Genomic DNA, 26,111 nt, shown 5'->3' on the forward strand with positions numbered 1-26,111 from the left:
TGTGTGCGCGCGCGCGTGTGTATACACACACACACACACACACACACACACACACACACATACATGGTACCAAAATGTATATACAAGTTAAGAGATGTTATCTAAGTATTACTTTTAGTTTGCCGTGATCAGAAGTGTCTGGATGCTGATCATAACCACTTTGAGCACCTTTTTTAATTGCAGAAATCAAACAAGACTTGCATTTTTCTTTTGCCATTGGTATATATTCAATCTCTCCCTCTTTATACACACATACACATATATATTGTCCAGGGTGTTTTTGTTGTATTTAACAGGAGAAATAGGGAAAAGAAATATAATTCATCTTTCTAAAAGCAAAAATCTTCATTTTTTCTTTAAAAAAATTTAGGTAAAAGATACCAATATAATTTTTATACTAAAGAAAATCTTCAACAGTGAAAAGCAAACCACACAAGACAGAAGAGAGGGTATAGTTGTGGGAAGAAAATCTTTAAGGATATAAGAAATGTCATTCAAAAGTGAAGGGACAAATGTGAGGGCTGGATTTTTATGAGATCTGAGCACATTCAAAAATTATAAGAGGCGTAGTATCTTCCTTTTGCTTTTATTTAAGCAGTAAATTAAACCATATTGCTCACTAATGAAAAAACATTTGAAAGTTCATAGTTATATGGAATAAAACAATCTTTTTTTAAAGAATGGTAAAATATTTAGACAAATATTATATAGTCTTGTCACAGTCATACTGAAAATCTAACTGTTTGTAGAGACAACTGAAGAATGGAATTATTTAACACACCCTGTGCTCCCTCTTCCCAAAGACAAAAAGAAGACAGAAAGTTGAATTAAGTGGGGTTGTAGCCATTCTGAGACAGTTGAAAAGTGAGCGAACAAGGAGACAATATTGATGTTGTACAGAAATCACTCATTGTACTGACAGATCACACATTATTATCTCAGAAATGAAGAGTGACATTCACTGAAAAGGTTTTACTATCAGTGAATTAGTGAACTGTTACCACTGAGGAACTAGGGGGAGTGAAGAGGGAGACCAGTGTCTGGAAGGGTAATGAAGAGCTGAACTAGAAGAGCCCGAATCCCATCTCTAGACCTGTGGAACTCATGAGACAGGAGGACACGAACTCCATGGGAAAACCAGTTTTAAGTTTGAACAAGAAAAAAACAATGGCTGTAACTAAACAGGTGTTTAAAGATGTGGGAATATGCCGATGACAGAGCATGAAATCTGCACAGGACAATGGAGAGTGAGCGCTAAAGACAGGCCTGGATGATGGGGTCATACTAGGAGAGTAGAGAATATGATACAGAGGTTCAATTGATGAGTACTACCCTGTGAAGTTGGGTTTCTTATGGAAATGGAGATAAATAAGACTTAGTACATGAATTAGTCCTGCTGTTCTCTGAAAGGTAGATGAATTACTGGGTCTAAAGGAATATTTTTGGAGTGACATAGGCAGTTTTTCTTGCATCCAGAGGGGGCTATTTCATTTAAAAAGTCTGAAGGGACATTGTTGCTCATACTTTTTCCATTAATGAATGCTATGTCTCAGTTTCTTGACTTGAAGGCCTTCAAGTTCAAAGTGTGAGTTGGTGTTATTTAGAAAATAGTGGAAAACAAAGTTTGTGACATGCAGTATGTATCTTTCTGACATTGTCTCTAAGATTCTCAGTCTTCATATGTACTTCCACTCTGTCTATATAAGCAGTGGGTCAGTTGAGGACCACATTTAGACAGATGACAATGCTTTGGAATTATGGCACTTCAGAAACCAGCTATATATCTGTCCTGAAGCACTCATTCTTGATGCTATAACATTAAATCAACCAGTGAACTTTATTCTTAAGATTAAAGGTTTCCAAATAAAGGAAGCAGAACATATGTTTTTAAAACAAATCCACATTAGATTGATTAATCCTATCTCACTTGAAACCAAGAGTTATACTTTATCACCAAAAGCCTTTTTAAAAAATTGAGGGCAGTTCAACATTTTCATATATAAATCCTATAGTTTTATAAAAATAACAAATGCATATATACTCTGTTTGCACATATGTATAATTTATGATATTCATTTTTTAAATGATATACACAAAAATATGCATTATAACTTTTTCTATTTTGTATTCAAAAATAATTTCAGATACATTTAAAAATTAGATCATTGGTTTAAAGTGCTCAAATACAATTGCAATTGTACAGTCCATAGAAGTTAGTTAGTTTTTTCTTTTTTTTAAGCTGGTGAAAAAGTTTTAATTATTGGGAAAAAAAATTAAAATAGTGTAATTATTGGGAAATTGACAAAATATTGTGTACTAACATCAAAATCTCTCCAACCACAGTTTATAATTTACTCAACCCCACTCTTTTTAATGTTCTATTTAAAAATAATTTTTCTACATAAGATGCAACACTTAATATCTATATTTCATCATGTCAAATCTGCATAATTCAAATTCACATAAAGTAAACCTAAACATTTAATGAAGTGTGTGCATATGTGTGTGCACATATACACACGCTGGCCTAGTTTTACTTGATCATTTTAATGAATGACAATTCAGTAGTCGCTTAGCAGTCGGAGACACTTCTCTTGGAATGTCACATAGTAATATTTAACATTTCAGAAAGTTTAAAAGCTACCCTACATCTCCTACAATCCTGACCTTCATGAATGGGCACAGCATACGGCCGTTTGTCCTCACCTGTCCCGTGGGCTGATCCTCCATCCTCCCTAGTCTTCATATCAAGATTTAGTTTTATCAGTGTTTTCCTAACCTTTAGCATAATACATGAGACATGATCGGAATTCAGCGATTATGACTGTAGAGAGACTGAAGTGACAAGTTCAGTGCTATGTGGAACTGTCATATATAATTTATTCGTGAAGAAGAAGAGAAGTCAGGGAGTGAAAACGAGCAGACACACAGCAGGAAGGTCAGAGAACGGCCATGTTGAAGAAGACAAAAGAGAAAAATTTATATGGTAACAAGTGTTTTCTGGGGGGGGGAGGGTAAAGAACATTAAAAAAAAATTGTTGGTTTTGGAAATTCAGAACTAATTTGTGACTTTGGAGAAAGTAGCTTGGCAGTAGTTGTTATGAACCAGCATGTTTTCCTGGTCTACCCATGAACCAGTCCAAGTTTTTCTCCCTTTTGCGAGAAGGAAAGAACGGCTTTTGCTAGCCAGGTGGTCTGGATGGCATTTAAGAGTTCAAGACCCCTTAGCTCATTTATACAAATACATTCAATGCAAGCCTGAGTTCCATTCCTAAAGCATCCTGACTTTGGGATAAGGCCGCCCATTTTAGTTTATTTCACAGAAATGACAGTTGTATAAATTCAGCCTCTTGACGCTCTGCTTTCATTACAGGAGTTTGTCTTTAATTTCTTTAAACTAAAGAAATTAAGAAAAGAGTTTTCCTTTATTTCTTTAATGTGAACTTTTTTCTATAAAAATCAAATGAAAGTCCTCTGGGTTTTTCAACATACTTTAATTTGACGGCTAGCTGTACTGAATGTCTTGTCTTTATGCATTACTTTAGATGTTACCTGCAAAAACTGCAATAACTTTACTTATCACTGTCTTCTGGTACAGCAATTACTTGATGTCCCAGTATGTTGGCCTTCTCTTCCTAGCCCATCTTTATTAAACACAAATGGGAGTTTGACCGAATGTGATACCACTACCTATTGGTGGTTTCACCATGCTTCCTATGAATTGTTATGGGATAGTGTTGTCCTCATATTGTCATAGAATACCGGACCAAAATTCCATTCTGAGGTCTGTTCATAATCTCTGTACCAACAGTAAGACTAAGAGTCCATGATCCCCAGAACAGAGCCTAAGAAACATGCTTTGTTTTATTGGATGCAATGCCAGAGAAGTATAGGTATTGTATACTATACTTTTATAGTATAAAACAAAGTATGCTTTGTTTTATTGGATGCAATGCCAGAGAAGTATAAGAAAAAGGTGCTTAATGAAACTTGAACATGTGACTTCCTTTGGCTCTAGGAATATCAGCAGACATGATGCAAGCAGAGACATCAGATGTGCTTGTGGACTTGGGCTGTTCTTTTGCACGAATTGCCTGAGGTTCCAAATGAATGAGATAAACCTGCAACAGATATAATCCAAATGTATGGCCCAGGACAGCTCAGTTACCTAGAGCAGCCATACCCAGCCTGTCCTAGACATGCTTGAGTAAAAATTAAATGGTAGTGGTTGCAAATTACTGAGTTTTGGATGTGGTTTGATGCATAGCATCATTGCAGAAGCAGCAGCTGACTAAATATAAGAACTTGTAGGACATTTTCAGCAAAGCAACATTCAACTATTGAATCCCAGATCTTCTACTGGTGGGAGAAAGGATACGGTACTTATCTCACTCCATCCTGACTCCCAAATCCCTGCTGCTTTCATGGAGCAGCCACTCACCTGAACTACATGGTTGGGTTATCCAGGATTTCTGAGAGAATGTTGGCAAAGCCAGGGCCTCTTTCCGTCCAACCCACCAAGGGAGCAAAGTAACTGGAAGACCAGGCTATGCTGAGATGATCTGGGATAAAATATAAACCATGTATGGGACAGATGAGTTGAGTCAATTGAAGACTGTATTAAGCTGGTTTCTTTTCAGATTTGCTGCCCTTTATAGTATGACTTCATTTTCAAATTAATTTAGATTGCAAAATCTGAGAAAATTTAAATCACTGGAAGTTAAACTTGACATTTCCTCCGTCTAGATTTAACAACTGATATATTAGTATATTTACAGTTAAATAAAAGTTAATAATAAAAAAATCACCAAACTTTAGATGTGAGCCCAAGGAGTTATTAACATGGAAACAGTACAGGAAATTGCAAAGACATATGTAACATAAAAATTACTCAACAGGCCCACACAAATAGCTTCCCTGCCCCCCCCCCCCCCCGTAAATTTGAGAGCAGTGGAAGGCCAATATTGTAATAGGATGTTAGTGAAATTTTAATTCAGGCGTACATACATTGACAAACTCTGATGTCCTGCTATTTATGGGGCAATGATCATATAACTTGTATGTCTCAAAGTCATGATTATAAAATAGAAATAAAACCATAGGTTGCATAAGAATTTGTAAAATGTGTTCTTGTGACTCCATTCTATTTTTAGTGGAGAAAAAAGAGGCAAAAGAGAAAGACTTCAAGGATTTCATCATTTCGTGTGAAGTGTAGGAAATACGTATGCAATTGTCTTTAGTATACATAGGAGATTGTTTCTAGGAAGCAGAGCCATGCATTTCAAGCATTCTTGTTCAAGGGTCAACTGCATGTTCACAATAGAACATGCAATATAAAAATTATTTTGCATCTGACTACTTAGGATTTATGAGATAAAAAAGAAGAAACTCAATGACTTTATGGGTAAAAAAATAATGAAAATATTTCTCAGGAAATTAATATATGAAAATAATGATCAGGTAATACAATTGCTTGCACAGTGATACTGAAACAGTTTTAATTCTATCATACACAAAATAGAATGCAACTGCAGTGAGTGACAGTTACACTGGCATTTATATTCATAAAAAAGCTGAAAAGCACATCAACAAACCCAGACCACATAATTCTGACCACCTTTGTAGATGTCATCTGATAAATATCGCTAAAGAAGTGATTCGTGAAGATCTGCATAACCAATGAATGAAATTACAAAACACAAATTAGCATGCAGTCTATGGTTTTCCAAGCCTAGAAAAATAATTTATAATTTTGTGCCCAAGCTTCCATTTTTTTTGTCATCCATAAATCTACAATTTGACTGCTAAACTGTCTATTTAATTCAATCCAGTCAGTATGTAAGACTGGGAAAGGAGAAATCAAGCTGATTACTTTAATCCTTAATATGTTTATCAATTGAGGTTAAACTATGTTTAATGAAGCAAATTCCCATATATCAATCAATTTATGCAATAAGTCTAGATAAGAAAAACTCTGATTAATATATGCTTTGTGCCGGGCTTGGTGGCTCGGCCTGTAATCCCGCGCCTTTGGGAGGCTGAGGTGAGTGGATTGACTGAGCCCACGGGTTCGAGACTTGCCTGGGCAGCGAGACCTCATCTCTACAATAAATTAAAAAATCAGCCGGGTATGGTAGCGTGTGCCTGTAATTCCGGCTACTCAGAAGGCTGAGGCGGAAGGATCGCCAGAGCCCAGCAGGTCGAGGCTGCGGTGGCCGGGAGCGGCCATTGCACTCCAGTCTGGGTGACAGAGTGAGACTCCAACTCAAAAAAAAAAAAAAAAAAAAAAAAAAATATATATATATATATATATATATATATACTTTGTGTTTCAGTTTTCACTCATGGCTTTATATTCAGTAACTTTGGATTTAAAACTATTTTTCTTCCAAGTAACCAAAAATGAAAGATAATTGGGAAAAGACATGAATGGAAGTCATCAAAGTCCATTTGTAATATATTACTTATATACTAAAAAATATTCAATTCAAAATGTTATTTTTTTGTTGTGTGTGTGTATGTGTGTTTGTGGTGTTTTTTTTGGTTTTGCTTTTCAGGTTTGCATTAGTTTAATAGACTTAGAAGACAGAAAAGTCAGTGTTCATGATCACATTATTAGTTTTCACTGAGACAATCAGTTAATTATATTTGAGGAAAGAATAGTTTCCTGTGTTTGTATTTTTATGTGGGTATGCGTGAGAATGTAGATATGTCTTCCTTTGGTACTATGAAAATTAATATCTCGGAGTGCGTTTTGGCAGGGGGTGTCCTTAGCACAAGTTGCTATTTAAAAGCCTCAATTCTCTTTAAAAATCCTCTAAGCCTCAATTCTCTTTAAAAATTAAAATGACATTGTTTCTCACAGGACAACTTCAAAGTTAATTTTTTAAAAAAGCAAAATTTTGTCACAATGAATGTTAACTCTATATACTCTTCTTTTATTTCTCTAAAACAACCACTGCAATTGTCTGTTTTCCATGTCTGGGTTCATTTATTCAGAATGCCCAGACTGTTTACATAAGATCAATGTAACTGATAAATTTAAACACCAACAATATAATACTATTGTAATGTTTATTATCCATAACTATTCAACTTTTTCTGTGACCACTAATAATTATGCTGAGAGCAAACACACCTTAAAAAGTGAATGAAATTACATTGTCAATAGATCTTTCTCTTTTGATGTGGTGACAGTGATAAGGATAGAAAGAACATAATTTTTAGGCAGTATTTTGACATGACTTGTGATGTTGGAAAACCAATGGACAAGTGTCCTCTAACTGTCAGTTTCTGGCTGGAGTCCCAAGTGAAAATGAAAAAAAGCAAAGAAATCTGAGGCAGCCAGGTTACAGAATACAAATTGTATGATCAGGTGGCTCACAATTTTTCCTTGTAATGACCCGATGGATTAGATGTAGGAAAGTCATTTCAACACTGACCACAGAATCAATACTGACTTATTTCTGAAAATTTTCAAAGTCAAGTTATTAGAATAAATCCAATGATTTTGTGGGGTATTTTTAAGATCCCACTTCTGGCAGCTTGGTAATGTGCTATATAATTTATTATTATTTCTAAATAATTACATGATTTGGTCTTATAAAAAGGTAGAATACATGTCTTATTTCAACCAATTACTGAGAAATATTAAGATATCCTTATATTTTTATTCACTTCATTAAAAATAACTATTTTATTACTTCATCTAGCCAAATAGAGCATTTGTATGCTATATTCTCTTGGGGAAAATATTTGTATTTTTTTTCTTTACACAGGTTTTATGCACTGGAATCTAAGGATTTAGTTAAAACTGCCATTAAATGTTCCTGACAAGCAGAAATGGTACACCAAAACTGTAAGTTAATGTATAGAGGAATAATAAGAAGTTGTATTTTTCAACCATTGCACATAACTAAATTTTCACATATCATACATTAAATCAAAGTGAAGCAGAAACATAATTTTGAATCATTAGAAGATACTATATGTTTTATGTTGGAAATATGATTGAAGTAAGAAAAGCCAACTTTGAAGAAAAAATATAACATTATTTTTAAAAGGTCAAGAAATTATGCTAGTATATATTTCACAATATAGATACTTTCTGTATCAGTGACTTTTTGCTCATACAAGGGAAGGGGGCTGATTTGGCATTTAAAACATTTTTTGTTTATTTAAAACTAACAATTTTTTCTAAAAATAAGAAGATTAAAATTCTGAGTTTTTGCTAAAAACATACATTATTATTAACTATAATCACCATGATTTACAAGAGATCTTATTTTGTATTTTTAAATCATTTTGAAATGAGAAATGTAACTATTGCAATGCTGTAACTATTACAATGCAAATCTTCACGGGAAGCACATGATGAATTATGAGAAATGGAAGATAAGTAGAAATATAGAAAGATAAATAAGCAGATAAGCTTATAGAATAGCTGTTGCAACTTTCTATTCCTGTAGAATATACTGAATACAAATTAAACTATAAATTAATCATAACATTCAAAATAAGTGTGCTGTAGTCTATCTGAATCTGCAAGTGACTGAAACTGTACAAAGCTGAGAAAGTTGAAATGATATTTAAAAATTTAGAAAATATTTTAATATGGCTTGATTTATTAACACATTCAATAATTATAGACTCAAATTACATAAAACTAACTAGAATGAAACCCAGAAATCCCGACATTACCTATTTTTATTAGTCAGTTGTGTTACTTGTGTATTTCTCTTTCACTTTAACGGTGAGATCCTTTAGGGCAGAGATGAGTCGTCTTGTATATTTTGTAGCTTTTTGTAACTATTGCAATGCTGTAACTATTACAATGCAAAACTTCCTAGGAAGCACCTGATGAATTATGAGTAAATGGAAGATAAGTAGAAATATAGAAAGATAAATAAGCAGATAAGAATGGAGAGATAAATAATTTCTAAATGCACATAAATAAACTCTACCTAAATACCTGCAGTAATTTAGTTGCCTCATAAAAGCTGCTTTTTAAAATCAGTTCATTAAATTAAGTTTATGTTGAATGACTAACATTTCATATTGTAGCAGTCATTTCTAAATTAAAATTGACCCTAAAATAGTCTTAAAATAGTCCTTTTACTCTACAGAGATCCTCTTAAAAACTGCTTTTTGGAGACATACATATGTATTGTTGAATTATATATATTATTGTAGCTATGTCCCCAGAAACATATATTTTGAGAAATACATCTATTTCCTTAAGCCTACTTGCTTTGGTTGCCTAAAATCAATAAAATTACAACTGCAACACACAATTTATATCATTTACAAACTAAATTTCTGAATTTGTAAAAACTGTGTGTGCAGAGGCATTGCTAGCAAAATAAAATATCCAGACGAATAGTTATCCAACAGACAAATGGATATGTTAATCAGAGGCAATGGATACGTTGTAAATACTTTAAAATTTGAGTTTATCATGTGAAGTGTGACCTTCAGATCTGTAAATATCTAATTTAATGAATTCATTGTGTAAGCCAATAGTTGTCCTCTTTGATCTATTTGAATCAACATTTGCTAACAAGTTGATGCATTATTGTGTACTAATCTTCTACCAGATGTTTGCCAAATCACAGACTTCGAAAAGGACATTCTGATCTCAGAGACCGGCCATGGAACTGAATTCTGGGGATGCACTATACTGTGCCATTTAAGATATTTTAAACAATCCTGTAGGGCTATTTTATGAAGTTTTTCAGGGGATGAATTTTTTATTCTTGCTGTTATCACAACTTCACAACACTTCAGAAATTTTAGGAATATATCAGACAAATCACTGCTCAGAACACTGAGTTTTAGAAGGAGATAACTAGGAAGCCCTATAAAATGATATTCAAGGACTGAATGGCTGTGCATAAATGTTTTGTGAGAGTTTAATTTTGAATGCATTGATTTAAAACTTTAGAAGTATCTAGTTACAATAGTAATTGCTAGAGTTCTAAAAAACTCCTCTGATTCAGCAAAAACCCATTTCTCAGGATCTGCTGGGATGTCATCCAAAAAGGACACATGGTTCTCAGGCAAATTCCCCAGATAACAGCAGTGATAGTTCAACTGCCAGTACATGATAACTTTCATCTCTATATACATGTATGATTACATCTACACACCCTGATTATTGTTCTTAAATGACACAAGACAGTTGGCAATGTCAAGATATGTTTTTTGTAGGCGTTTGAGTGCTTTGGCTTTTCTTATCTCCATCAGCTTTCAAAATCATTTTAGTGATATTGGTTCTATTTGTAATGGTAATAATGATCTTGAAATTTGCATTATCTTAAGCTCATAGAAAACATGTTTAGAAAGCTTCAATTGTTTTAACGATCATCAACTTAAAATATAAATAAAAGCAACCCTCATGCTCTGCAAATCCTGTTGCAAAACAAGTGACCTATCCTGACACCCACATTAACGCAGAACAAACTGCAGCAGCTTTGCCCACTTTATATAGAATTCTACAGGCTCTACTTCAGAAACAAAGCTGAAATCGTTCTTAAAGAGATCAATACAATAATATGAAGACGTGTTGTAAAAGTTATTTCCATTTGTAGATTACATATTCTGACACTATATGATGCTTATGGCCTAGCTGTATGTAAATCAATTTTGCCTTGTGTTTAGTTGCCTGTTATTTAATAGCAGTATCCATAACTTATGGGCATCTTCATCCCCTATTGTGTCTTTTATTGTGACAGTGAGAAGACAACTAACAAACATCTGATTGACTTTAAATGTATGTTGCTTAAGGAAAAAGTTATATCTAGTAGTACTGAGAGAAGAGAAAGGAAGACACTGGATTGACAGATAGATTAGAACAGTCCTGTAAAAACTTCCACTACAAGCCCCACAGACTGGAATGAAAACACCTATTTCTAGGTACATGGACCGCACTTTTCATGTACTTCCTCTTGGTTGGCCCTTGCCAACTTCCTCCTGATTGGTATATTACAATCCCACACCATGGTTCCTCTCTCTGATTGGTGCTATTGCCACCCAATCAGCATGCTTCTAAGACTTATAAACCCCTACTTTTGGTCTCTGGTGGACAACCTTCTGGAGTCCCCTCCTGCTACCGGGGGCTTTCCTATCTCCTAACAATTTTCTACTTACTCTCAGGTTGTCCGTGTCCCTTATTCTTCCTGGGTATGAAACAAAAACCTGAAACTACTGAACTAAAAGAACGGATGAGGAACTGTGAACCCACCCACCTCCCCAAAAAACTGCCAAATTAAAGGAGCTGCACACACCAGACTGAGGGAACTGGACCGGCTTAGCTAAAGATAGCTATAACATAACCCTGCCAAACCGAGGAGATGATGAACACTTCTCCCCGTTGGCTTGAGTCTACTAAACCAGCAGAACTGTAAACACTCACCGACCCTCAAACTAAGAGAGCTATAACACTTCTTGGAGACTCTACAACTGTTGACATCCCAGAGTTCTTGGGTGCCACTGCGTACCCTATCTGAATGCCATCTAGTCCACAGCCACCCCAAGAATTCCAGGCTGGCAGTACAACTTTGAGAACTACAACATCCCCTGGGGGTTCAGCTCGCCAACTCGCGAGACAAAAAAAAAACTACATCAGTATAAAACAAACTTGACAAGGACTGTTGAGCAGTTCATTCCCAGAGGAAAAAAAAGAGCTATCTCATTAACCAAATATTAACATCAATTTACTATTTAAGTAAGCCACTATGATCATGCTCAATTTAGATAATTTTCAGAATATTGTATCACAAAGGTGGTTTACAACAAATTAATTAGAACTTTTTCCAATACATATAAACCTCTATTTAAAACATAGCACACGTCAGAAAATCACTAGCCCTGTCTCTGCTTCTCTTTTAGTGACTTTATTAGTCTTTTGTACTGTCCTGACTTTAATTTCCTCCAGTGTAATTTCAGGAATTTGATCTTATATTCTGAGATTATTTGAGTCTGTAAACTTTGAATTGCTCATCTTTGCCACTTAGCACAAAGAACTATATTCAGCACTTGCAGAGAAAATGAACATATAACAAAGCAGTGATAGTTTCCTAAGTCTTATTTTGACATTAACCTGTGATCAACAAGACATATTCATATGGGCAATATAAAATTGCCTATTTCTTTTTCATTAATCTTTACCACTTGTTTTATTGATTCAACATATCCTGGTAAAAAGTGGGTGTTTTTTAAATTGTAACTCACTTTATCTTTTATAACAAAAATAATGATCAACAATTTCCCATGTCTTACAAATGGAAAACATAAATAACTCATCTATTACATGGTTTTGCATTGATAGCCAAAGCAATATTGTAGTTGCAGTATCATTTAAAATAATTTGTTGATCAAATATAAAGACATTCTATGAGATATATTTTTATTGAGCAGGGCAGATTTAGGATTAGATTGGGCTTTCATGGTTCCATATATTATTTCATTTAGAATTAAGGGTTCTTGGAGTATGCATATAGCATGCAGAATGCTAAGCTAATGTTTGAAACAATTAAACTTTTAATTTGTTTACATAGAATTAAACATAGCACTCATTAGAATTTCAATAGCAAAATAATATATGAAAGAATTACAACATTTATATTTGATGATTATGCAATTCCATATTTTTTCTTTGATGATATTGTGCAGTTTTGAAGATATTAGAGAAATATGAACAAATTAATTTTCTTAATAAAATTTTTGTATCATTTTCTTGAAATGTGTATTATGTGATGCAATTGAGTACAAATTAATAAAACCAAACTAAAACTAAGTATAGGACTTCTAAAATTCATTCACAAGAAAGGAATAAAAAATAGACATTAAGCTCTAATTATAACCCATAATCACAAAATTTATAAATGTTCTGACTCTGGGAAAAAAATGTTTCAAATAAACGCTACTCTTTCACTTAAACTCTGTAATCTTTCCATTTGGGGTATACCACGCTTCAAATCTCTTAAGTCAGATTAATTCACTCTGAAAACTGTTCCTGTTTTTAGAAGCCATGTTCAATCTTTCAGACCAATTGGACAACCACTTAAGGGAGTGAATCAATCTTGTTTTTCACTCAGCTAAAGGTTCTGGTGTCAAAACTATATTGGCATTCTACTAAGTACCATAAAAATTGTTACTGGTTACTTTTTACTCAGTTGTGCTGGGCTTAGGAGAATCAAGCATGTGATGATCTCTCTCCTGGTCTCTTAGTATGGTAGTTATGAGAATTTACTCTCAATATGGAGGGAGAAGCTGACAGCTCTTTCACACAAGCCACTGGGACAGAATAAGTCATACTAAAATGAATGGTTCAGAAAGGGAGCAGTCATGTGTCAGGCTGATTTAATTAGTAAAGGATTAAAAAATGCCTTTGTTAGGATCTGTCTTGTAGAATTCACAAGCTAAACAGGACTTCAATTGAGCAGGTACATTAGTAGCAACACCCAAGTTTTTGACTCAGTCTTACATCTTAGTTCTGAGTTTCTTCCCTAAGTAAGGTCCCTATGGCCAATTTTATACTTAAGATATTAACAAGCATGCTAAGATTTTATTTTAGTTTTGTTGTTAAGTTTCATTCTTAGAAGTCGGCTTCATTTTAGAATATGATAATTAAGGAGAGTATATAAATAGAAAAATAAGAAATTGCCTTCTTTCTAGAATCTGAACAAGCAAAATTTATTTAGAATATTGTAAAAGATATGTATTTTCTCTATTGGTTTGAAGGCTTACATACGCTAATGTAAATAATAAATTACTCTTTTTCTTTGTAAGTTAACCTTTTCATAGTTTTATATTGATATGAATTTCCAATATTTCAATCACTTTTGTAATGCTCTTTTTTCCTACTTTATTTTTAAATTTTTTATTGAAGGCCAGAACACAACTTCACTCTGCTGAGTATGTGCTCACTGAATATGTTAACTCTTCATCCTAGAGATCAGAAGAATAGGTTTCTAGCATTGACATCACCATGTAAGTATTTTATTACTCAGGGCTAACCAGGTGTCTGGATTTCCCCTAACAGCAAATGCAGGTGTAATATGGACTTTATGAACCTAACATTGTTGTTATAATCACTGTATAAAACACTGTGATCAAAGGTGCGTTTATAAATAATCTAGAAGTCAATAACTTAATGCTGTCACTTTTATGAATTTCATTTTCATGATTCTTTTTAAAAATTTTTGTTTTATTTTAAAGATGTGGGACAATTTAGGATTAGGTATACAAGTGGTCATCATACAGGTAAAGTTTAGTCCAACCTTTGATCCCCATTTGACTAGTTTGAGATCAGGTACCCTTATTAATGTTATGTGCCACCCTGCCCTTCCCCCACCCACCCCCGCTGGCAGTTTTTGGCTAGGGCTAATCTTTTTCTTATAGTATTATGGTAAATGCTCAGAGTCTGCTTATGAGTGAGAACATATGGTACTCAGTTCTTTCTTTCTGTGATACATCACTGAGTATTATAGACTCTAAATCCATCCAAGTTGCTGCAAAGTCCATGATTTTGTACTTCTTTATGGCTGTGCAATATTCCATCATATATATGTACCTGACATTTTCATGATTCTTAAATGGGCCACTCATGCCAATAAACTGATATCAATTCTCTACATAAATCAGCTAATTTTTTTGAAGCAATGGTCTTTTTTGTCCAAATTCACTTGGAATTTAAATAAATATTGACTGTGATTTAGTCTGAATTCAATATCATTAGCAAATTCCCTTAGCATGTTCCAAAGATAGTGAAAGAAATTTGAAACAAAGGTAATTAATAAGACTGATTTTCTTTAACACAAATTGTTTGATGAGTACTAAACTGTACTCATCAAGAAATTGCAAAATGATCTAATAGACGTTATTAATGCAGGCTGAAGCTACAGGTATTTCTTAGTGTTAACTCCACCCATCAAACAAACAACTAGATGGATTATCTAATACACAAATTTTTGTGGGTTTTAGTTTAAGAATGCATTCAAAGAGAAAACAAAATCTAGATTTTTAAAGTCTGAAACAAACATTCTACAGCACTTAATATATTTTTTAATGATTTTAAAAATTATCTTACAAAATTAGAGACAACTAGTTCTCTGAACAGGCACTGGAGGGGCATACCTCATCAACAAGGTTACCTGCATAATGAACATTTGTATACCTAACCCAGAATTATACTCCACATCTTTAAAACAAGCCAGGCTTAGTGGCTCAGCCTGTAATCCCAGCACTTTGGGAGGCTGAGGTGAGTGAATTGCATGAGCCTGCGGGTTCAAGACCCACCTGGGTAACTTGATGAGACTTCATCTCTACAATAAATCAAAAAATTAGCCGGGCGTGGTAGTGCGCGCCTGTAGTTCTAGCTACTTGGAAGGCTGAGGCGGAAGGATCGCCGGAGCCCAGCAGGTCGAGGCTGCAGTGGGCTGGGAGCAGTCACTGCACTCCAGTCTGGGTAACAGAGTGAGACTCTAACTCAAAAAAAATAAAAATAAAAAAAGAAAAGAAAAATAATAATAAAAAAAACTAAATAAAAGAAGAAGGGGATGATGAACAGTTCAAAAAAAAAGAGAGAAAGAAATGAGCTCAATTATAGAAATCACAGTAATTTGTGTAAAGGAATCATAGCTCACTGCAGCCTCAAACTCCTGTACTCAAGAGACCCTGTTGCCTCCTGAGTAGCTAGGAGTATGGGCATGCACCACCATGCCTGGCTATTGTGTGTGTGTGTGTATGTGTGTGTGTGTGCGTGTGTGTGTGTGTGTATGTGTAAATGGAGAATTGTAATGTTGTCCAGGTCAGCCTCGTGCTATCACCCTACCTTAGCCTTCTAAGGGCTGGGATTACAGGAGTGAGCCACCATGTCTGATCCTATTTCACTCTTAAATGTTAAAGAGAGAGTCACTAAGTAGTTAAAAATAATAGAATGGAAGCAAACCAATTCTCTTTTTTCCCTTTATAATCTCCCATTTGTTTTTTCTCCTCAAATCTACTGCTTAAACAACAAACGATGTGTGTTCACAGGGTTTGGAAGCAGATTCTAGGCTGAAAAATTCAGACAGTCTCAAAATGAATACAGAAGCGGAGTCTATGTGTTTCATGATTGACTGTGTGACTGAGGGTTCTATGAATGAACCTGTGTGTAAAAAACACCAGTTATTTAAAGCAAAGTTTTAGAAAATTGAGGATTTGAAGCTTACATATATGCCATTCATTGTGTGTGTATAATTAAATCTCAATAGTCATACTAGTGAGTCTTGAAAGCTTAGTTCAGCGAAAACATTTCCATGGAGAAGAATTCAATCACTCTCAGTCTATGAATTACCATCACATGGTGATAATAAAAAGATGGCCAAACTTTAGTCAGTTTTTTAAAAACTTGTGTTTAGATTCTCTGCAGAAAATGTTTACCCATTGGGTAAGGACCTCACTCTTGTATTCCACGGCTAGTTCAGAAAGGACCATGTAGTCTATCAAATATGTTCAAGTAAAGGGCTCTCAGCAGGCTACAGTATGAAGTGTTTTCTGATTGTTAAAGTGTGTTTTTCTTGAGTGGTGCCCCAAAGTCCATATGAAGATTAAGTTGTCCTCTATCATTTTGCAGCACTTCCAAAGAAATTTTCCTTGTATTTTTTTCACTTTTTTGTTTCCTGTTGAATTCAAGTGAAAAAGGCTGTTGCGCTTTTTGGTTGAGAATGCACGGTCAATGCAAAGTTTAAGTGACCCTTCTTCATAAGATCGAGCCATCTGACCCCACAGAAATGTTAGAAGTGTATTCATGCCATTATTACATTACTATATAGCACTTTAAATTGAATTATGGTTAAAATAACAATTATCATAATCCCATAAGAAAAGGATTGACAGTAGTGGGAAACTGCCAGGGGAGAAAGCTGAGGGGAGGGGCACACTTCATCAATAAGGGTACCTGATCACAAATCAGGTGACTTGGGAACCAAAGTGAGGCCCAAATTTTACCTGTACAATGACCATTTGTACCAAACCCTGAATTGTACCCCACATCTTTAAAATACAAATTAAAAAAATGATAATAACTGTATGTCTGCTATAATCACTTTAGACTTCACCAGCTGGTAATCTACACATAACCAAGGCTAAAATAGAATGATTAAATCTTAAGAGAAAATTAAACTAACATACTACATATAAGATATATTATTGCTGTGGCACCAATGATATACAAATATAAATGTAAAGTGTAATATAAATATTTCATTACATTCTGTTATCAGATAAAGTACATTTTTCAATTTTTATTTTTGCTTGATAACAGAAATATCTACAATTGTTTTAAATTTAAATAAAATAATACATTATATTTAGTATTCAAATATATTACAAAAATAGGAAAGTAGAATCCCAAGAATAGAAGCTTAGGATTTTATATAAGCTCAAATCATTATGTATCTCTAGATTCTTAAGATTGGTTTTCTCAATGATACATTTTTCATATGGAAAAGTTATAAATATAGGATGAGATAATATTATTATATTATACTTGTGACTATTTTAAGGGTATTTTTATTTGAATTTGTTTCCAATTATACAGAACAAACAGTTTCTAGAAATAATACTTATGGGAAACCATGGTGCACAACTTATAGCATATAAATGAATAAATTTAGCATAGTCACATTCTCGTCAGGTACAGCACAATGTAAAATAGCTTACAGCCTGCCTCATAACTTTCTGAAGAAATAGTATGTTCAAGACCTTGTAATAGTAATCAAGGACAATATGCTGAAAGGAGAGGAATGAAAGTATATAAATTAAGTTGCAGATCCAATATCCATAAATAATTTATACAACTTATTGCTTAGTCAAAATAGTTATATTTATTTTTTAACAATAGCAGTCACATTTTACTTTTAATATGTTCAAAGATATTCTTCAAAGGTGTGGAAAAATGAAACAGAGCAAAAAACTTTAAAGGACTTAATTAGAAATTCTCTACAACATGTATAAATCCTTGACATAAAAAATTGATTTCCTCATGCTTTCAAATTCACGTACTTTGTTTTTTGAATACTTTGACTTTGCACTTTATAACCTGCCAGTTTAAAGGTTTTGAACTAGGTTTTAATATCTGTGCAAATTTCGGTAGCGTATATTTAGATATAATTCTAGTTATATAAAGGGTCCTATAGACTTCCTTTTGGACCAGTAGTATCCCAAACCAGGAGAACAAAACTGTCTATTTAGTGCCTAATTACAAGGTGTTAGATACTATACATATACATACACACTCATAGATGTAAGTACAAGAATATAGCATTATAGTATATTAATTTTCTATATTTACTTAATTTTTTAAAATCTCTGTCATTTTTTTCATTATTATGAGTATTAGCCAGTTGTGTTTCTATCATACAAGAAGGGTAGGAAAAGAGGCTTTTCTTATTCAGGGATAAAGACTTCATATTTATTTTGTTTATGTATATGTATATGTGTATACACATACATACATGCATATTTTCAAATAAGCAATAGTATGTTTCTCTGCACCTCATTTTTCTCACCTAACGAAGGGCCTTAGTTTTCCACATCATTAAAAATTAAGAAGTTCTTGTCCTTTATAAAGGCTATGATGAATTTCATTAATGTGTGTATACTATTTTCAGTCAGATATCTGGGTTGTTTATATTTTTATAATAATCAGTTCTGCTGCACCCTGTCACACATACCTTTGAACACAAGCATGACCATGTCTCCAGAATAAAATGGAGTTAGGTTGCTCAGTGAGAAAGTGTTTATAATTTTTGGGGTACTGCAAGAATCCCTCTAATGATTATCAATTTCCACCCTAAGTCATGATGTATTTGGATGCCCATGACTTGTGAATCCCTATTAAAAACTTTTAGTCTTCCTTTTATTTCTCTGATTTCATATCTACAATTTTTTCTCTCAGTTCAGTGATTACTCTATTTTTCTGCTGTTCTTTGACACACATACTACTTTTTCAAAGACCTTGTTATTTACTATTTTCCTGTTCTTAAAATTCAGTTATTGTCTCATCTGACTATTCCTATAGGTACTAAATTCCTCATTTCTATAACTGATACCAAGATCCAACTGCCATTTAAAACTTTCATATTTACTTTCTTTTTAACCAGAGCCTCAACTGGAGGGTTTCTGATGAGAGAAGTGATCCAAATCTTGTTTTGGGGAAGAGTGAGTTCTCCTTTTGAAAGTCTCCCTTTGTAAATTGATTGCTGTTTTAAGCATATGCCAAATCCTGTAATGTTGAATCTCATGTTCTCTGGGTCTTTTCACCAACCAGTGCTATAATCAGGTTTTCAACTGGACATTTTGCTGGGCAATTCATTTAGTTGTTTCTCAATGAAAGCATAATGCTAAGCAAATCTTAAATATGTGTACCGATGGCTGCATACCTTCTACCATGAAATTAATTATGAGATTGAGAGCATTTTCAGGAAAAACAATGTGACTGGATAAATAACATCTACGTCCACACGCATTTCTTTTCTCAAATTTTCATTGAAAATTGGCAACTTTATCAGTTATTTGATATGTTGGTTTAAATAGCACCTTTAATGTGTTAAATGTTGCCTCTGAAATCCAAAATGGCTCACTGAGCAACCATTCTTTGGTTCTGTTTGGTGGTTCAAGATGCAATTACTTATGTTTCCCTAGAGAGAGGATTACCCCCACAAGATGCAGATTCTTGGATTGCTAGAAACATGGCTGTGACTGTAGACCCCTACACATCACTGGGTTAATCTCTCAATCTATGAGAGTTTCTATAGCATAGCACCTAGAGTACTATGATATCTAAACTACTTGCACTTTCTGCTCATTTGTTCTAATTAGCATAACTCATCTATAAAATGATCCAGCATAATGTTATGGGGAATTTCAAGATGATCAAGATTTCTCCAGATTGTGGTGTGGGAGAAAGCAGAAGAAACGATGTACCACTGAGGCAAACTGTAAAAGTATACAGTTGAATTGGCCTGGTAAAGTAGTTTAGGGTAGTTACAAAGAAATTTTATCAAGAAAAAAAAATGTCAGTTAAATATCAGGTGTTGGGGACTTACATCTGAAATAGTAACTGAAATTGTAGTCTCCAGCTAATTAAGTTCACAATAATTCATAACTTTTCTGAGAAATGATTTTTGAACAGACAAACTGAAAAGCTGAATGGTGATGTGATAGATATCACCACCAGTACTCTGTATCCTTGACGGTGGCACTCATCTGCACAACTCTTCCAAAGATGGAGTATAGTCTTCACATTGCTAACTTAGTAAGAAAGAAACATTCAAGGTCTTTCCATTTAGACCTGTGTACATAAATGTTCTTTCTGTATGTTCCCATGTATGCTTATTTCAATTCTCCATTCATTGCCTTGGAAATGATTACAGAATAAAGCCACTATAGGAACCTGTCACTGACCCACTGTGATTTGAACTCCAGCTGGAACTTTTCCACTGAAACCTCCTATGCTTCAACTTTGATCCACTGACCAAGATCACATTTTGGGTTTTTAAGAATGAGTACCACTTCAAAGGCAATGTTTAGTAATCCCCAATAAGACTGGGCATTCCCATTATGTTGATACACGGCCACTCAAGAAAATGACCTGAGGTCATTACAATATATGCTTGTGGAAGAAAAGGTAACACAACTTTCTATTCATCCAAGAGGAACTTGATCTACTTACTAATATATGATCTGGAACATGGCATAAAACAGGAAATACCCATTTTGATTACATAAGTTTGTTTTTCTTGTTTTTAGTTAGTCCTGGAGTTTTATATATCTGGTGACATTTTAGTTGGCTGCTTAAATATTTTTTCTTTTCTGCAGACATAGAGATTAATTTGTCTCCACTGTAATCCATATGTACCAAAACATATCGATCACCAACTGCCCATGACAGCAATTGCCACTTCATCTCTTGAAGTGAAGAGGTGCAATTGGCCTGTGCAATTCTGGAATAACATCCTCCCCACTGAAATCAGGAAGCCCTTGTGAATGGCAGCATCTCTACCATCAAATCCTTTAAAGCACAGCCACCACAGAGATTAATGGGGAGTCTGGTATCTCACTAAGTGTTCTCAATGTCTTATGAAAGGAATGTTTTGGGGGACCTCTGATGAGATGTAGACCATGAATATATGTGTGGGTCATGGAAAAAATCCATTCCAACCTTCAAATCTCCTTAAGCCTTAAGATTCCGTCCTCTATATTAAGCCAGAAAAAATTTTAGCATGTCCATGTCACTAGCATAAGCCAGTGCTAACTGCAAATTTCAGTCAACCAAGCAAGTAAGCTGTTAGAGCAATTTGCAGTTGAAAGAGCAAACAGATTAAATTCAGAATTTCTGGCAAATACATCCCTATAGATATATTCAGTGAAATTTAGTTTTATTGTTCATCCTCCCTAATATCTTTGAAGTTCTTTCCTACTCACATTTCTCAGTGTTCTATCAATATAAATTAGCAAAATATTTTAATTATTTTTGTGTATAAACCACTTGTTTTGCATTAGGCTTTTACTTTCCCTACTGGAAGATACAAATATGTAACCCTAGATATAAATTTAATGAGAACAAGGACTAATTGGGGTAGATATTAAGGAGAACAAGGGTTTTCTTGGAGGGAAAATCCTTAGGTGTGATTATTACTATGTTTTCAAGCACAGGAAGTATGAATATGCACATACATGAGAGTGAAATGCTGTTTGCAATCAAATGTCCTATTCAAAATTTAAGATTCATACTTTTTACTTTAAAAATGCAATACATTTTTTAAATGACACTTGATGAGGCATTTAATTAAAATTATGTTTTAATTCTGCAATAAGTAAAATTAAATTTTTTAAATGTTCAGTATATTAAGCTCTGTGTCTGCAAAAAAATTAAGAAATATTTTAGGAATGTTGTACATACTCTAAGTCTGACTATAATTTGAGGTGATAGTTTAAAAACCTCAAATGTGTATGTGTACTCCAGTGCACTGATAATAATATATCCCACACGATAGTCATTGTAGACATTGTCCCTGCCATAATAGACACATGCAATAGCTGCCTAGTGACCCAAGGGACTTACTTCCTCAGAGACTTCACCACAATTGGCAGGAGGAAGAAATCTGATTAGTCAGAATGCCACTGTATGTCACAAATTGCTCACATCTCATTTCCAATTTTCAAGGGAATTAGCTTTGTTCAGGCAGGAGGACAAAATTAAACCCAACTTGACACTTTATATCTTAGATTCTGTTTCTCGGGATGATTCCTAGCCATGATTTCTGTTATTGTCAAGGTCCAGTCACGGGACATAAACTATACCAGAGATTTAAACAACAACAAAAAACTATATGTAAGAAATTGTTAATCAAGTATACAGTTGTCAACCAAGTAAATTAAGAGTCAATAAATAAATAAATATAACCCTAAATTATCACCAAGAACAAAAACATCTAGAGGAAGACAGCTACCGCTCATGGGTTTAGAAGAACAAAGGAAAGAGGAGACAGACTTATTAAAATCTAGGTTCTTGGCAAAGAGCCCCACAGAGCTGAAACTCAGACCTCAGAGGAACAGATACTGCTTGACTGTGATGTGGCTGGTCTTGGAGGAGACAACCCTGGGGGCTGGGACCCTACTGCCATTAAGCATGTAATGTCTTTGATGAGGCTAGTGACCAGCAAGTGATAATGGAAAGCACATGAAGAAGAAATGGTGCTGTTGGACAATGCTATCAGGAAAGAAGTAGGCAGGAGCCATATGAGAGCACAGAGGATACAAGTTAGGAAAGAGTCAGTTTGTTCGTCTCCCCTCAGAGCCTCCCTGTAGCACATATCTCTGTGAAGTCCAGCAGAACCAGCTGCCCAGAAATCCTTTGGCAGGGGCTCAGCACAGAACAGACCATCAAAAATTTGACTTGGAAATGCAGATGGTATCTTATGGCCACATCAAAAGTAGACACCATTTTCAGATATCTGCTACTAGTCCCCAGATCATGAAAGACCACTAAAACAGTTATCAAAGTTGTGTTCCTCAGTTTGTTTCTTAAACTAAAACTTAAAAATAAGTATTTCCTAAAGTGTGCTCAGTCTATGTTTTCTCATTATTTCACAATCAGAATACTCTTAATAAGGAAGCTCACTGGCAAAGCAAGAAAACATAGGTTGGGTTTTTTTTTTAATTTATCAGAATACATCAGTTAGGTTTTGCTGAGAAGACAGAAACATCTCCAGTTAATAATGTTTATATGAGCCAGGCTTGGTAGCTCAGCCTGTAATCCCACGCCTTTGGGAGGCTGAGGTGAGTGGATTGCCTGAGCCCACAGGTTTGAGACCTGCCTGGGCAACTTGGCAAGACCTCATCTCTACAATAAATCAAAAATCAGCCGGGTGTGGTAGCGCGTGCCTGTAATTCTGGCTACTCGGAAGGCTGAGGTGAAAGGATCACCGGAGCCCAGCAGGTCGAGGCTGTGGTGGCTGGCAGTGGCCACTGCACTCCAGTCTGGGCGATGGAGTGAAACTCCAACTCAAAACAATAAAATAAAATAAGAAATAATGTTTATATGAATTGATAACCAATAAAAGGTGATTAACTACTAAAAATAGTGAAAGAAAATTCTAATGGGACCTTTTAACCAAAAAGAGGTTGAGACAGATCTCAACCAGGAAAGGTTTATTTAGCCAAGATTGAGGACCCACCCAGGAAAATATACAAGTCATAGGAGTATCTGTGACCTATGCTTTTCCCAAAGGGGGTTTTAGAAACGTCTGTGTTTAAAAGGGAAAAAGCAAGTGGGTGAGGGGTGGGGGAGAAGGAGTGCAGACACTGAGGCAGGTAGATGCATCTTTGTGAGGCTCTGAATAGCCTATGTAAACCTACATTTTACATGCTAAAAAAGGGAGTAGAGAAAAAAAGTTACCTTTGTGTGGTCTTGCACTCAGTATATCTATATTTTACATAAGATAAAATAAACATGTGGAAAGAGAGAGCAGGAGAAATGAGGCTATGACACAGGGTTGTGAAATTATAGCTATCAGTTTAGGAACAAAAGACAGGCAGTATTGGTGACTCCATTCTCAAGCTTAACTTTCTCCTTGGCATAGTGAGTTGGGGTACGGATGATGTTGGATGGTGTGGGTGAGGCTGTTCCACAAGTTATCAACTCCAACACAGATAGGAATTTCAGAGCAAATTCAAAGAATAGTCTAAGACAGAATTTTATTAGTAAGAAAAGACATGCTGAAAGGGCATGTGCTCATCTTTGAAATGGAGCTTTATATTACGTTACAACAATGACTAAACAAACTATTCCATGAACTAAGAGCAGAGGGCTGTAGGTATCTAGCCATGAGTTTTGATTCCTGTCTCAAATTTTTAAAGTGACAAGAACCTTCTAAATAATGAAAGTCCAAAACCCTAATTTCAGCAGAAGAATCCAGATCACCAAAATAAAAGCCCAAATCCAGGACATAGAAGAGAAAAAGACAATACAAAAAAATCAATGAAACAAAAAACTGGTTCTTCAAAAGGATAAACAAGTTCAATGGTCGTTTAGCAAGACTGACCAAGACAAAAAGAGAAAAAGCCCAAATAAACACAATCAGAAACACAAAGGATGAAGTCACATTTGACCCTGAAGAAATACAAAAGATCATTAGAGACTACTATGTACAGTTGTATGGAAACAAACTTGAAAACTTTAAGGAAATGGAGGACTTTCTGACATCACACAACCTGCCTAGGTTGAAACAAGAAGAAACTGAGACCCTAAATAGACCAATAACAATCAAGGAAATTGACTACGTAGTAAGAAAACTACCTACAAAAATAGCCCTGGTCCAGATGGCTTTCCAGCAGAATTCTACAAGACATTTAAGGAGGAGCTGATACCAATCCTACTGAAGGTATTCCAGGCTTGAGAAAGATAGAACTCTCCCCAAATCATTTTACGAAGCTAACGTCACATTGATACCCAAGCCAGGTAAAGACCCAACAAAGAAACAAAACTACAGGCCAATACCTTTCATGAACATAGATGCTAAAATCCTCAACAAAATCCTAGCAGACTGGATTCAACAGCACATCTCAAAAATCATCCATCATGACCAAGTAGGCTTCATGCCTGGAATGCAAGGCTGGTTCAACATTCATAAAACCATAAATGTAATTAAATACATCATCACATGTCAAAACAAAAACCACATGATTATATCATTAGATGCAGAAAAAGCTTTTGATAAAAATCCAGCACCTTTTCTTGATAAAAACCCTTGAACATCTAGGCATATGGGGAACACACCTCACAATAGTAAAAGCCATCTACGAGAAACCCACAGCTAGCATACTCCTAAACGGTCAAAAATTGGAACCATTTCCCCTGAAAACTGGAACAAGACAAGGATGCCCACTCTCACCCCTCCTGTTCAATATAATATTGGAAGTCCTGGCTAGAGCAATCAGAGAAGAAGAGGCAATCAGGAGTATCCAAATAGGAAAAGAGGAAGTTAAGTTATCTCTCTTTGCAGATGACATGATTGTGTACCTTGAAAACCCAAGAGAATCTGTCAAAAACCTCCTTACACTGATGAAGTCCTTTGGCAAAGTCTCAGGATACAAAATAAATGTACAAAAGACAGTCGCATGTCTTTACACCAATAATAAACAAACAGAAACCCAAATAAAAAGCACAATTCCATTCACAATAGCCACAAAAAAATTGAAATACCTTGGCATCTTCCTAACCAGAGACGTGAAAGACCTGTACAATGAAGACTACAAAACACTGCTCAAAGAAATCAAAGATGACACAAACAAGTGGAAAAATATTCCATGCTCATGGATGGGAAGAATCAACATTGTGAAGATTTCCATCCTACCTAAGGCAATCTACAGATTTAATACAATACCAATCAAATTACCAGCAACATTCTTCTCAGACCTAGAAAAAACAACACAGGAATTCATATGGAAACACAAACGTCCAAGAATAGCCAGACAATCCTCAGCAAAGAAAACAAAGCAGGTGGTATCACATTACTAGACTTCAACTTTACTATAAAGCTACAATCATCAAAACAGCTTGG

This window comes from Carlito syrichta, unplaced genomic scaffold (assembly GCF_000164805.1).
Source record: "Carlito syrichta isolate Samal-C Ts95f unplaced genomic scaffold, Tarsius_syrichta-2.0.1 Scaffold311878, whole genome shotgun sequence".
Lineage (NCBI taxonomy): Eukaryota > Metazoa > Chordata > Mammalia > Primates > Tarsiidae > Carlito > Carlito syrichta.